Raw genomic sequence first — 14364 nt, forward strand, 5'->3', positions numbered from 1 at the left:
TCACATTTTGTACTGGGTGGGGCTGTCAAACAGTTGCCCAGCTGTCAAAAGGCGATTTAAAAAATTATCTTTGAAATAGATTTTACCAAAATAAAGTTCTGAAAATCTGAAAAAAATCATAGTGGTTCAGAAAAAGTTGCTCTTTCGTTTAAAACAAAAAAAAACAATACATTTTTCAAAACTTAAAACCCCAATTGTCCGGATCCTAATCCCACAAGCCGACATGTGCCGAGACAATCACGGGAATCTTTACACTAGCGAACGTGAGGTGGTCGAGAGGTGGCAGCAGCATTACGATGAGCACCTCAATGGCGACGTTGCAAGCACCGAACAATGGCGTGGTAACAGATCTAGGAGTACGTGCGCAGGACGAAAGATGTCCAGTCCCTAAACTCCAAGAGATTGAGGAGGATGTTGGCCGATTGAAAAACAACAAAGCCGCTGGAGCAGATTAACTACCAAGCGAATTACTAAGTTACAATGGAAAAGCACTGGCGAGAGCACTAAACTGTGTCATTACCAAGATTTGGGAGGAGGAAGTATTACCGGAGGAATGGATGGAAGGTATCGTGTGTCCCATCTACAGAAAAAGCGACAAGTTGGATTGCGGGAACTATCGCGCGATCACACTACTGAGCACTGCCTACAAGATACTCTCTCAGATTTTATGCCGCCTTCTATCACCGATTGCAAGAGAGTTTGTGGGGCAATATCAGGCTGGATTCATGGGTGAACGAAGGCGCTACAACGGATCAGATGTTCGCCATCCGCCAGGTGTTGCAGAAATGCCGCGAATACAACGTGCTCACACATCATTTGTTCATCGATTTCAAATCGGCGTATGATACAATCGATGGAGAACAGCTATGGCAGATTATGGACGAATATGGATTCCCGGATAAACTGGTACGATTGATCAAGGCGGCGATGGATCGAGTGATGTGCGTAGTTCGAGTATCATGGACACTCTCGAGTCCCTTCAAATCTCTCAGAGGGTTACGGCAAGGTGATGGACTTTCGTGCTTGCTGTTCAACATTGCTTTAGAGGATGTAATTAGGAGAGCGGGGATTAACACGAGTGGTACAATTTTTCTCGAAGTCCGTTCAGCTGTTGGGTTCGCTGATATTGATATTATTGCTCGTAAATTTGAGATGATGGCGAAAACGTACATCCGACTAAAGAGTGAAGCCAGGCGAATCGGAATAGTCATTAATGTGTTGAAGACAAAGTACATGATGGCAAAGGGATCCAGGGAGGAATCACCGCGCCCGCCTCCCAACCCGTATTTATATCGACGGTGATGAAATCGAGGCGGTTGAAGGATTCTAGAACTTGGGCTCACTGATGACCGCCGAAAACGACACCAGCAGAGAAATTCAGAGATGCATTGTGGCAGGAAATCGAGCTTATTTTGGGCTCCGCAGAACTCTACGATCGAATAAAGTGTGCCGTCACACGAAGTTAACTATCTACAAAACGCTGATTAGGGGCTGTCCATTAACCACGTGGTCATTAGTCCATACAAATTTTTTTATTTGTCCATACAAAATGGTCATTGGCCGAACCCCCCCCCCACATGACCACGTGGTTTATGGACAGAGACCGGTAGTCCTCTATGGGCACGAAACATGGACTCTACGTGCATACCACGTTGAACACCGTTTTCTTTACTGTATTGAGCTTTGTACTGTATTAAGCTATGAACTTAATAACTTTCTGAGAGCCATGGCAGATGTGCCATAGCTAGAACAGATGTTCTTGGAAATTGCTGTAACTGCACACATTTCAAAGAAACTTCCGAAAACGAAAGCAGTTTGAAAGTGTTGCCTCAACCGTCAACTTCCCCAACAATTATCCCACTACTCAAAACTTCTATATTAACTTCCGTCAGCCGGTAAGAAGGTTAAAAATGAAGAGCTTGAATTTTCATCCTCAGCCGTCAACGCAACCGGATTCCTGGCACCAACAGCATCAGGCAGCTAATCAAGAAAGTTCCCTTGCATTTCCTCTCAACCCAAGTCCAAGTCCCGCCTGTCAGAAGAGACGTCATGACGAAGAAGACGCTCCTCCCTGGTCCTGTGTGTGTGTGTGGTGCTGGTGCAGCTGGTGGTCGTGGAGCACTTTAATGATATGTCGGCGTCGCCGTCGAGAAGCGCTTCCACATTTTATTTCCCTGACGTGCCCTACTTTCGACTGAGAGCACAAACAAAGAGATTGTGTGGCAGCACACCTCACCCACTTGATTCCCTAGTCAACGACGCGACGGTGTGATGCGGAGCATCTGAAATGCACCGTATACCTACACGGTGCACAAGTCGCACACTAGAGTCGAAACGAAGTGACAGTAAGTGGATGGGCGGGAGGCGTAGAGAGAACCTCAAACTCAAAGAAGGATTGCAACCGCCCCCTTCTTGCAACCCAGGTGGTGGGTAGAGGCCTGACATCGTATATCTATGGCCGCGGAGGTCGTGTGGTCACGCAAAACCGAGACAAACGACGACGCGTGATAGTTTTATTGCTTGGCCGCTGCCGCTCCGATTTGCGGAACGCCTCCCGGTCACCGTACGTCACACAAAGAAATATTATCTATTCATTTGATCGGGTTAAACCGTAAAAACAAACGCGTCGGCCGAAACTCGATTCTGGCTTCTGGCTGAATGCACTACTGCACCCGGGTCCGAGCACAAATGCTGCAGCAGCTCAAGTACGATGAGCCCGGGCACACCATCCCACCATCCATGGTGAAGTTAAAATAACAAAGGTCCTTGTGCGTCCCCTTGCTCGCTTGAATGCAGGGCGGCCGTTTGCAGTGTCGTTTTAAACCGCAGTCACCCGAGTGGGGTCACGATTTTTCCGTCGTCGGTACGTAAATCCTACGAATAGCAGCGGAACATGGCGTAGCAACACTACTGATGGCTGGCTGTGAAATGGGACCCATCTGACATGATGCCGTGCCGACTGACCCGGTGAACCTCGATTCTCGCGTCATTTAAATTTACAGTAGGGGACGTTGTTGTAGTTTGCAAACAGAACAATTTGAAAATTATGATAATAAAGCTGTTAGTACACACCGTGAAATATTTTCCAAAAAAGAAACAATGCTGACTGCCAAGCGGTTGAACAAGCAGGATGAGCCTATCCAAGTAGCTGAACAGTGATAGTATTAGCTGAACAGTGGCTGGTTCGGCCTATGAGCATTTTGTATGGACGAATAAAAAAATTGTATGAACAAATGACCAGGGGGGGGGGGGGGGGGGTTTGAAAAGTCCCAAAAAAATGACCACGTGGTTTATGGACAGCCCCTTGATGCTGTACAAGCGTTTTTTTCTACTATTTTAAAGCAGCCTTCATTTGCACAAAAGCTTAGCACAAGATTACAATCCTTTATTCAGCTCATAAGCATCTTATTTTGGTGATTTTATTCAAGTTTTAGCTGATTTAAGGTTCATCGAAAGGCTGATTTAAGGCTTCATGTGCGCTTAGCCAGAAATCAATCAAATTTATTTATTGTGATTATTTCTACTATTTACGGCTTTCTGTTCAGGAATGTATAAATAAAACTGTGGAAAAACTGGGAATTGAACTCAGATCTTCTAATTTATAGCACCTTTACCACACGCAACTGTATACATATCCTCGAAAACGACAGCATTACTTGTTGTGTCTGAATAGTCAAGAATAAAAGCTAAACTCAGCCTGTATTGCGGCTGAAGAAGCTATGTGGGCTTTATGGAAACATTTCTTGGATCAGCCGTCAAAAATTATTTGATTAAAGGTTGAACAACAGATGATTATTTCTGCATGTTGGTGTATGTTTTAAAGCTCGTTACACAGATCAATAATTTTCTATTCCATTTGATATTCAGACATCCTTGTATTGCTGATTAAAGAGGTTGAACAAGCCATACTTCAGGCCAATATTTAGCTATCATTGAGTTCAGACACCGACATTATTAACCAGCCAAATTTCAGCTAATACTCTCACTAATCATCATTCTTGGTTACTTGGGAGGGCATTTCCGTACGTTTCCAGGCATTTTAGGGCGATTATAAATAGGCATTTTAGGGTGATCACAAGGGTTTCGACAAGGGCTTCGAGGTGTTTCTGAAGACGTTTTAGGGGACTGCACAGGCTCATAGGGGATTTAGGGAGCTTAATTGGCTTTCAGGTGAGTATGAAGCAACAGGGGAGAGTCAAAGGCGTTTAAGGTGAAACGTCAAGAAATCTGTTTTCGAGTCAGATTATCCAAATCAGGCACATTCGTTTACAAATTTCCAAGATAACTGCTCTTGAAAACGTGAGTAGGGGTGCAAGTCGGCCATTGCGGCTGCCTTGATAATTCTCCTTAAGGACAAACGTCTTGAAATCTCGCTTCAACAGTGCACGAGAACTTCAGACGCCCAAATCTCAAGAAGCAAGCATTTCGTTATTCTGTTCTTGCTCACTTGTAAAAAGCTTAAAATAAGAAGATCAGGTGCGCTGGTTTTGTTTACGAAAAGATTTGTGCGCTCAAAATCGTGAGTAGGTGCCAAAGTCAGCCATTTTGGGATTCCAACCAGTCTGTCCTTAAAGGCGTTTCAGAGAAGGTTCAGAGGAGCTTTAGGGAGCCTCACAAGCTTCTGGGGAATTTCAAGGGGTTTCAGAGGCGTTTCGAAGCGTTTATAAATTAGTTTCAGGGCATTTCAAGAGGTTTCAGAGGACTTTCTTGGAATTTGAGAGGATTTATAGGCTTTCAGGTGAAGTGCAGGGGAATAATTCTCGTTGAAATTAGGCCAGGCTCAATTTCAGAATTGTTTTAAGTCGTGTTTATACGCCTTAGGGGCGATTTCTTCACCCTGGCTTAAGCGTTAAGCCAGGTGTAACTGTATGGGTAAGCCTGGCTTACCGCTTAAGCCGAGGTGAAGAAATTGGCCCTTAGGACGTTTCAGGAGATTTCAGAGAGGTTTTAGAGGCCCACAGGCTCTCCTCAGGTGAGCTTCAGGGCGGTTTAAGAAAGATTATGATGCATTTCAGTGCGTGACCAGTCAACTTTAAGATTTTAGGGGGTTTCACTTGAGTTTTATGAATTCAGGACGCTTCACAGCCTTTCCGGTGAACTTCAGGAAAATTAAAAGGGGGCTTCAGAGACGTTTCAGAGGCATTTCAAGGCCTTTCAGTGGAGTTTCAGGGGGGGTCTCGAGAGAACCTCAACTCGTTTCAGACTGACTCAAGAAAGTACTCGGATACCTTTATTAGAGAGTCATTGGACTCATAACTAGATAATACATATATGCATGAGCTTATACATTTATTATTATTATTAGCTTTATTTGGGAGATTTTCAGCCCGAGGCTGGTTCATCTCCAAGCTTATACATTACACAAGTGTAAATGTTACTCATAATACAACAAGAGGTCACAAGCTATCCATGTAGATACGATGGTCGATGACCTAAAGAATACGCTTGGGGTCCCTTACATAGTCCCAACAATCCCCTTCATCCCTCACCCTTGAACTCGCCCTGAGTTTAGGGGAGCTCCCCTTGCTACTTCTTTTCCTGCTAAATATGCTGGTAAATAAATACAGATGTGTGTGTGTGTGTGTATACAATTCAACTCCCACTGTCCGGCAGTGGTATTATGGAAGAAAGATGTGTGCAGTTCTGTGTGATTTTATTTAATTTCACACTAGAACTGAAATCATCTTTAGCCCGGGAGTTGAAAGGTGATAGCTCTGTTGGGATCCAGTGACCCGTTTCAGAATGTCTGGTTACTCACGTCCATTCCGAGGTCACTTTCACTTACAACAAGCCCCGCCTAAACACAATACAAATACCAAATGGGTATGTATATTGTGTTTAAACTTCCATTATCAAAACATTATATGTTTTGAATATGGCCCGTATTTAGTGATGCATTGAAATATAAATATTAATTTACTCGAAATAAATTATTGTATGGCTCATCTGAATTTGACAATTTAATAAACTCAATTTATTTATTATTGTTCTATCTTATTCCCAGCATAAACTCGTATGCCCCTTCAATCAAATATATAGATTCATTCGTAGTCTTCGATGTCTTTTGGCATGATCTGCTGAAGACGTCGCCACAGCCTAAGCTGTTCATCTACACTATTATCCTATTAGTGTTCAATGCCCCAACTCGATGTTATTACTCTAAAGATTTATTATTAATTGTTATTTGTTATTTTAATGTCTTTCCATTTTTACTCGTATTTTTTCAAATTCAAATGAACCATGTATAATCAGATAGATCTCACCATTCTTATGATGCTTCCTTGATTAGTTTGTTTCTTTTCTCGCGAATGTTTCCATGGGTCAATGCTGGTAAATAAATACAGATTTTACTAAATTCAGTCTATCTCAATGACGTCCTAGTGTACAAGTTATTCTTGAGAAACCCCTGAAGGCCAACAGAGCGCATCACTCAGTATGTATAAATGCATTTATCATTGAGACCCTACAGAACTACGTATGGTCAGGTTATAAGACTTTCACTTTGAGAAATTTAAAGTAGATATTGAAGATTGGTAGAACTCGACCTCCAAATTGCCTCTGTTTTTAAAAACTGTATGGGTTTCCCATGTACCTAGAAGCGACAGAAAGATGGCCAAATACGCTTCTAGATCTGAAGGTTTCTACTTCAAGAAGTTCTTGTGAGATTCTGAAGACTGTTGGAGATCAGTACTACATACAGATTCTACATACAAGTAACATTTTTTAGTCAAATAAACTAGAGGAGTTTTTTAAAACCACCATAACACTAAAATAAATTGCATTAGATTTGAAACCGGTTCTCAAGACCTCTACGGGGCTAAAAGGTCATCAAAATGTTACTTGGGATTCTGTTTGTCTAATGAGTCTGTTTATATCTTAGTGAAAATAATTTAAAACATGTAAAGAGCTCAAGTATTTCCAAAAATCTCAATTCTTAGAATGGAGAACGACCAAACACCTTGTTAGCATCCTATCCACAATCACCATAGTTCATTCGATTTTAAACGACAGTGACAGTCGTTTAAAAGGCTATTTATTCCAAGTCCAATGCTCTCGGCTTCCATTCGTCATATCCCTCACCCTTCTCATCTTTCATTTCAGGCCACCAGGGGACGTTCATAAATTACGTAAAGCTATAAGGAAATTAGAGTGGCTTACCACAGCTATACGTTTCATACACAATTTTTAAATTCTCTATATAAAAGCTAACACATTGGGGAGGAGGAAAGTCTCAAGTAGCATTATAAGGTGAAGTACACTCCCCGAGAACCTCCAGAAACTAAAATAAAACTGTTTTGGTTTTATCATGGCTTTAATAACCTCCTCAAGACAAATTTGCATTAACAATGTTGCTTAGAGGGATATAAAAATGGCCAAATTTCGCAGTACGTATTATTCGAACGACTCCCCCGACAATTTTCGCGCGACATCTATTTTGTCACATCGATTACGATTTATTTTCCCGATAAGTTGATCCAGCAGCTATCAACTTGAGTGAAAGCATCGCCCAAGTGACAACGTCTCCGGCGAAAAAATAACTCACAAATGTCAATAGGATTTAGCGTCGTCGTCGTCGTCGCTCGTCGCACCACCACCCACCTACAACAGCAGCCAGAGCGAGCGGAAATAAAAGCGGAATCGAGCAAAGAATGAATCAAAAATAAGAATGTCACCGTCTGGGTCGCACTCCTCGAGGATTATTTTTATTCTGGACGATGACGATCGAGCTGCGGTGGAAATGCGGTGGCGGTCACATCTGTTCTTTTTTCTTGGTTTGCTCGCTAGAAGGAGCATTCATTCGCCGGACGAGGGAGCTCCACCGAATCAATTTGTGCTGCATCACGTGAACGGGGGAGCCTGGATCCTTCATTGTGAGGTACGAGCTAAAACTACACTCAAAAAGTGGAGGTAAATCACCTTGCTTGGCTTTGGAAAACATACTGGAAGGCGAAATTCTAGAGAATTTTAAAACACCCAGTTTTTGGGGGGCGCTTCATCCTATTCGGCCATATCTGATCCATGTATTATATTGTGACACACAGCACAAATGCAAATCATCTCGTTCCAGTATAGTGTAAGAAACGAGAAAAAGCAACCGAACGGAACTGAACCACCAGGTTGGCCCGGCTCCGCCGTGTCGATTCTGTGTCCTGTCCTGAAATTGATTTATTCATTTTTCCTCGTGGCAAGAAATAAAATTTCTGCTCCGGGTTTTCTTTTTGCATTTCTTATTTGGTACGATGCAAATACCTAAAAGGAAAAAAATGAGAACCGTGTTGATTTTGGTACGGTGGTGGATCAGCAACCGAACTAACCAGCTAGCAGCAGTAGCAGAATCGACGGGTGCTTTATTTAGTGTTCCAATATATTCGACACAATATGACGGCAGCGGTGGAGCACCCAGTAGATACCTAACGTATTGGCGAATTGCAAGGACATAGAGAAACGAATGCTATCTTCCACGTGCTTCACTGACTTTGCGAGCGCTTATCGAAAATACAAGATGTGTTATCGAAAAAATGAACATATTGCACGGGGAATGTCAATTTGTCCAATATCAGAATCATTTCATGAAACTTTAAGAATTCCTGGAGGAGTCCCGAAACAATTCCAGGAGAAATCCCAAAAGGAATTCCTGAAAAAAATCCTGGAGGAATTCCTGGAACTATGCTTGGAACTATTCCGGGAGGAATTCCTGGAGGAATCTCAGGAAGAATTTCTAAAGGAATCCTTAGAGAAATTCCTGGAAAATTTGTAAAGGAATCCCAGGAGGGATTGCTGAAAGAATCCTAGGAGGAATTTCTATACTTTATAGTAATTTTTGAAGGAATCTCGGGAGGAACTGCTTTAAGGATTCAAGGTGGAATTTCTGGAGGAATTCTAGGAAAGTCCTGAAGGAATTGCTAACAGATTTCTTAGAGAAATGTCAAGAGCAATTCCTGATGGAAACCATGGGAGAATTCCTGAAGGAATCCCAGCATGTATTCCAAAAAGGAATTCCTGGAGGTAATCTATGAGTAATTTCTGGAGGAATTTTAGGAGAAAATTCTGGAGGGATTTTAGAAGGAATTTCAAGTGGAATAAATTTCAAGAAGAATCAAGAAAAATCTCAGGAAGAACCCTTGAAAGGATCCCGGGAGATTCCTAATAGGAAATCCCGAAGAAATATCGTAGAAAATCCCTAGATGAGGGGCATTTTTTTTTATTACCGTACGGGTTTGGGCCGAAGGGTCTCATATTTTCATGAAACTTTTTTCACAGGCAGGGCTCATGGATATATGAACAAAAAAAAATTGAGAAAATTTCAGGGTCGCCTATTTTCCCGGAAAACTCAGGTGGAAATTGTTTGTTTTCCCCTGACATAACTTACTTTAAAAAATCATTACTGAAGAACGAAACATCGTATACAAAGTTTTTAAAAGAAAATGAAAACAAATTTTCTCAGAAATCTAAAAAAATATGAACTGGTAAAAGTTTTGTACAACATTTTCCGCAGTTGAGAAAATTCGTAAAGAAGAGCCGGAAAAACTATGCCCGAACTGTAGGAAAATTTTCAAAAAAATATTTTTGAGAAAGTAATTTTATAAGCTTTGATCGCTGAAATTTTTGGAATGCACTTTTTTTCTTTCTTGAGTTATGACCAATTTTGTGAAAAATGGCCATATAATATAGGCTTGCACGGTCATTTTCCATAAAATTGGCCATAACTCAGGAAAGAAAAAAAGTGCATTCCATAATTTACAGCAACAGAGCATATGAAATCACCTTCTCAAAAAACTTATTTTGAAAATTTTCAGCGAATTCGGGCTTGGTTTTTCCGGTTTTTCTTTATGAATTTTCTCAACGGTGAAAAAACTTTGTGAAAAAATTTTTTCAGTTAATATTTTTATGTGGATTTCTGAGAAAATTTGCTTTTATTTTCATGTAGAAACTTTGTTTATACGATGCTTCGTTCTTGAGTTATGATTTTTCAAAAAAGGCTTGTACGGCACATTTGGCCTTTTTCCTTCAAAATTCGCCATAACTCAAAAACGGAAAAAAGTGTATTCCAAAAATTTCATCGATTAAAGCTTATAAAATTACCTTCTCAAAAATATTATTTTATAAATTTTCCACGAGTTCGGGCATAGTTTTTCCGGCTTTTATTTACGAATTTTCTCAACTGTGAAAAACTTTTTCCAGTTCACATTTTTTTTTTGATTTCTGAAAAAATTTGCTTTCATTTTCTAAAAAAAACTTTGTTTGTATGATGTTTCGTTCTTGAGTTATGATTTTTCAAAAAAAAGTGGTGCCAGGCGAAAACACAAAAATTCCATGATAGTTTTCCGGGAAAATAGGCGACCCTGAATTTTTCTCAATTTTTGTTTTGTTCATGTATTCATGAGCCCTACCTGTGGAAAAAGTTTCATGACAATCTGAGACCCTTCAGCCCACTTTGTACAATAATAAAAAAAAAACTCCCCAATTAACAATGGTAGCTGAATAATAGCTTATTCAGCTATAATTTAGAAATCAAGCTTGAGAGTGATTTTATCATCTGTTGAACGGCAATAATGTTTGTTGGGAATACGTGCAGGAATTCCTGAATAAATTTGTGGAGTATTTACTGAAGGAGATGCGGCAGGATTCTCTGAAGGTAAGCCTAGGGCTATTTCATGAGGGGTTCCTGGAGTTATATCTGCTAAAATTTGTATAAGGATTTGTGCTTAATTTTCTGAAGTAATCCCTAGAGGAATTCCGGAAGGATTTCCTGGACAAATTCCGGCAGGATTCTTTGGAGGAATTCCTGGAGTAACCTCTGGCAGATTTTTTAGAAAAATCTCTGGAGAAATTCCTGGAGAAATCTCTGGAGAACTGCTAGAGTAATTCAATCACCAGAGTTCTTAGAGAGCTGAAATTGTAATTAAAATCATTCAATATAAACTACCATCTATCACTTGAAATTAATAGAAACCTATAGATGAAGTGCCACAAAGGCTATATTATTTAATATGTAAAATTATTGTGAACTAGAATTGTTGGAAATAAAATAATTTTTTACTCCCTGAAGCAATTGTCGCAGAAAACCCTGGAGAAATATCAGGATAAATTCTTGAAAAAAAAAAATCCCGGAGCAACTTATGGAGAATATACTGGTGGCATTACTGAATAATTAATAACAGGTTGGACTAATTCCTGCAGGATTTTCTGGAGAGGGTACTTGAGAAGTTTTGGTTTGAAATCCTGGAGAATTACCTAGAGGAGTTCTAGCAGAATTTCCAGCAGGAATTCTTGGAGAAATTTCTGGAGGAACTCCTAGGGAAGTATGTAGAAGAGTTCCTGGAGGAATTTCTAAAAGAATTATAAGGCAAACATTTGGAAGCATTCTTGGGGGAATTTTTGGAAAATTCCCTGGAGAAATTCACAGAGAAATTTCTTGAAAAAATCATGGAATTGTTGGAAAAACCTTAGTGGTTTCCCAACGACTGAAAGCTGAACATTCACCTTATTTGAGTGCCAGAAAAATCAGAAGTTCAGATCAGCAGATTTGGAAGTTACATAACTAGAAAATCAGCATTTAGGAAACTCACGCTTAGATTAGAACTTCAAAACACAGGAAAGAGGCAGAAAACCAGAATATAAAAAGCCCAAATACTAAAAAGCAAAAAAAAAATAAAAGTTTTAACGATCATACGACCAGTCAACTTTAAAGCTTTAATTACACTACAAACAATCAGAAGGTCAGAATAACGTAAGACTAGGAATATGAGACTTGATTTTCAGAAGGTTAGAAGATTTGGAAACAGGACAAACTTAAAATCAGGAAACCAGTAGATTGGAGCACCAGAATTAAAAAAAAAAACAATAGACTAGAAAACCCGAAGTCCAGAACACCAGAACTAAGTTCAGATAATATGGAGACAAAACTAGAAGACCCAAATACAAGGTAAGTATACAATCAGGAAACCAGAACCAATAGACTGTACTAGACGCCCAACAAGCCATGAAAAGCTGAAGTTCAAAAAAGGAGAACACCAAAATATCACAAAATGAGAACAGAGAGATCAGTTTATCAGGCAATCAGCATATCAGAAGGCCATCACGTCGGCAAGTCTGAAAGCTCAAGACATCAGAGGATCAGAAGACTATTTAGGCAGGAGGCTACAAGAACGAAAGTATAGTACAACAGACAACAAGAAGACTTGGGGAACAGATTTTCCTGCCCAAGCAACACACATGTCATGTAATATTAACGGCAGCGCAAGTTTTGCTAGAATAACGTCAAAATAACTTTTATACAACAAAAACTTGCGCTGCCGTAACTTCAATATGACATGTGTGTTGCTTGGGTGGAGATCAGAAGACCAGAACCATAAAATCAGAAGTCCTAGATAAGACTAAAAAGCTGCCAGCTAGGGTAGCTTGAAGACCATAGCACGAGACAAACCTGAAAATTGGAACTTTTGCATTTCTAAATGAAAGTAACAGTTGAATTGAAGACCAAAAGATTGTAGAACCAATAGGCCGAAAGCTATAAGTCAAAAGTTGTTGACAAAAACCGGGATGATCATCACTCTTAAAGAATAGAAATTCGAAAGTTCAGGGAAACAATAGCACCATCAGGATAACAGATTGGATCATGATTGGAAGGCCAGCTCTAGAGAGCAGATGAACAGAGGAACAGGAGACACAAGACTTAAAGAGATCCATGGAGAAATTACTGAAGAATTTCCAGGAGAAATCCAAGCGAGATTCACTGGAGGGATTCTTAGAGTTATTTTTGGAGGAATTCTTGGAAAAATACATAACATCTACCAGAAATCGTCGATAGATTTCCTACAGTATGCTGAAAAAAAAAATCCTCATCGAATTCCTAAAGGCATGCCCAGACATGCTTCTGGGAATTCCTAAAAACATCCGAAGAATTTCTTTGTAGAATAATTCAGGATATTTTGAGGAAATCCCTAAAGAAATATTTTCATTTTTTTAATGGATAACCATATTAAGTTATTGCAAGCATCTTGTCAGAAACATCAAAACTCAAAAAACTGGAGGTTTTAACGGATCAGCGATTCTGAAATCATCTCAGAAATTTCACCAATAGATTTTACAAGAATTTCATCAGTTCTCAACCTGGAAGCAGTTTTCACAATTTTCGTTGTTGGTTTGTATAATATTTTCCAAAAATCATCAACTCAACGAAAATTTTTCCTATCATTTCCACTGGTACACGCTGTTTTCGGAAGGTGGCATGTGGGGCCAAAATAAAAGAAAACAGTGACAGAGCAGCAAAAATGCAAATTTCAAGTGGCCCGTTGTAGTGTACTCAAGTGGGAAGCAAGTCGTCATCGTGAGTCGATACACATCATCACACATATTCTGCTTACATTTCCACCACCGCACCGCACCGGAAGGGAACACTTGTATAGGGAACGTGTGCCTGATGTCAGGAAGTCAGGAAATGTCGGTCCAAGAAAAGGTTACCTCGCGAAATCCTTGGTGGAAAGGGTGGAAAGACTTTTGGTATGTGGTGTTCTGAAAGTTTGGAGCATCAACGGAAACGACGAAAAGGGCGGGTTGAATAATCGATGTGACAAGGACGAAAGGTGAAAAGTTTCCAACATTATTCATGTCATCCTGGAGTTTATCACCTCGGCATTGACGCACCACCGAGCAATGATAAATCTATTCCGAAAGTGGGAAATTTGTCACTGCTTGTTAGCGAACTTTCGGCGCGGTGTTTTGTAGTTCCAGTATGAGAGGGAGAATGCGATTGGCAATTAAGATTGAGTAGTCTAAATGAGCTAAGTGAACTCAGTCCAAATATGTTTTGAAATCAGAATAATATCAAGAAAAAAATGAAATTTTCTTGTGGAGCGGACCTAGTACGATGGTTAGAACACTTGACGCCGAGATGGTTAGAACATCACGCCGAGAACCTGAGATCGAATCCCACTCCCGACAAACTCGCAAAATGTGAGTTCTTCCTTCGGAAGGGCAGTAAACCTTGGGTCCCGAGATGAACTAGCCTAGGGCTAAAAATCTCGTTTGATATCGATGTTTGAAAAGTCAAGGTGCTCGAATGAAATAAAAGATATCTTGCGCTTTAGTATCATACGGGTGTATCTACAATGATCGATTTTCTCTTAGGCTAATAACTTGGTGGGCAAATCATTTTTAGTTGTTTTTGTTGTTTTAGATGCTAGTCCTAGTCGTCCTTCACCGAAACACACCGAGAGATCATCCGAATATTGGTCGTATTTCCCGGAATCATCCGAAAAGAAAATGGATGAAGAGAAATCGACTATTGTAGATACGCCTGTATGATAAACGGGAGATATACATATTTAAAGCATTTTGGTGTAACAAATCGATTCTTGAAAA

The 14364-nt window shown here is 40.2% G+C and overlaps 1 protein-coding gene across 2 annotated transcripts in view; it reads right to left on the reverse strand.

Annotated features, from left to right (window-relative positions):
* The window catches only part of LOC109404936 (protein still life, isoform SIF type 1), a 417832-nt gene that overhangs the window by 103569 nt on the left and 299899 nt on the right, over nt 1-14364 (reverse strand). The gene's annotated exons all lie outside the window — the stretch shown is intronic.

Source organism: Aedes albopictus, chromosome 2, assembly GCF_035046485.1.
Source record: "Aedes albopictus strain Foshan chromosome 2, AalbF5, whole genome shotgun sequence".
Lineage (NCBI taxonomy): Eukaryota > Metazoa > Arthropoda > Insecta > Diptera > Culicidae > Aedes > Aedes albopictus.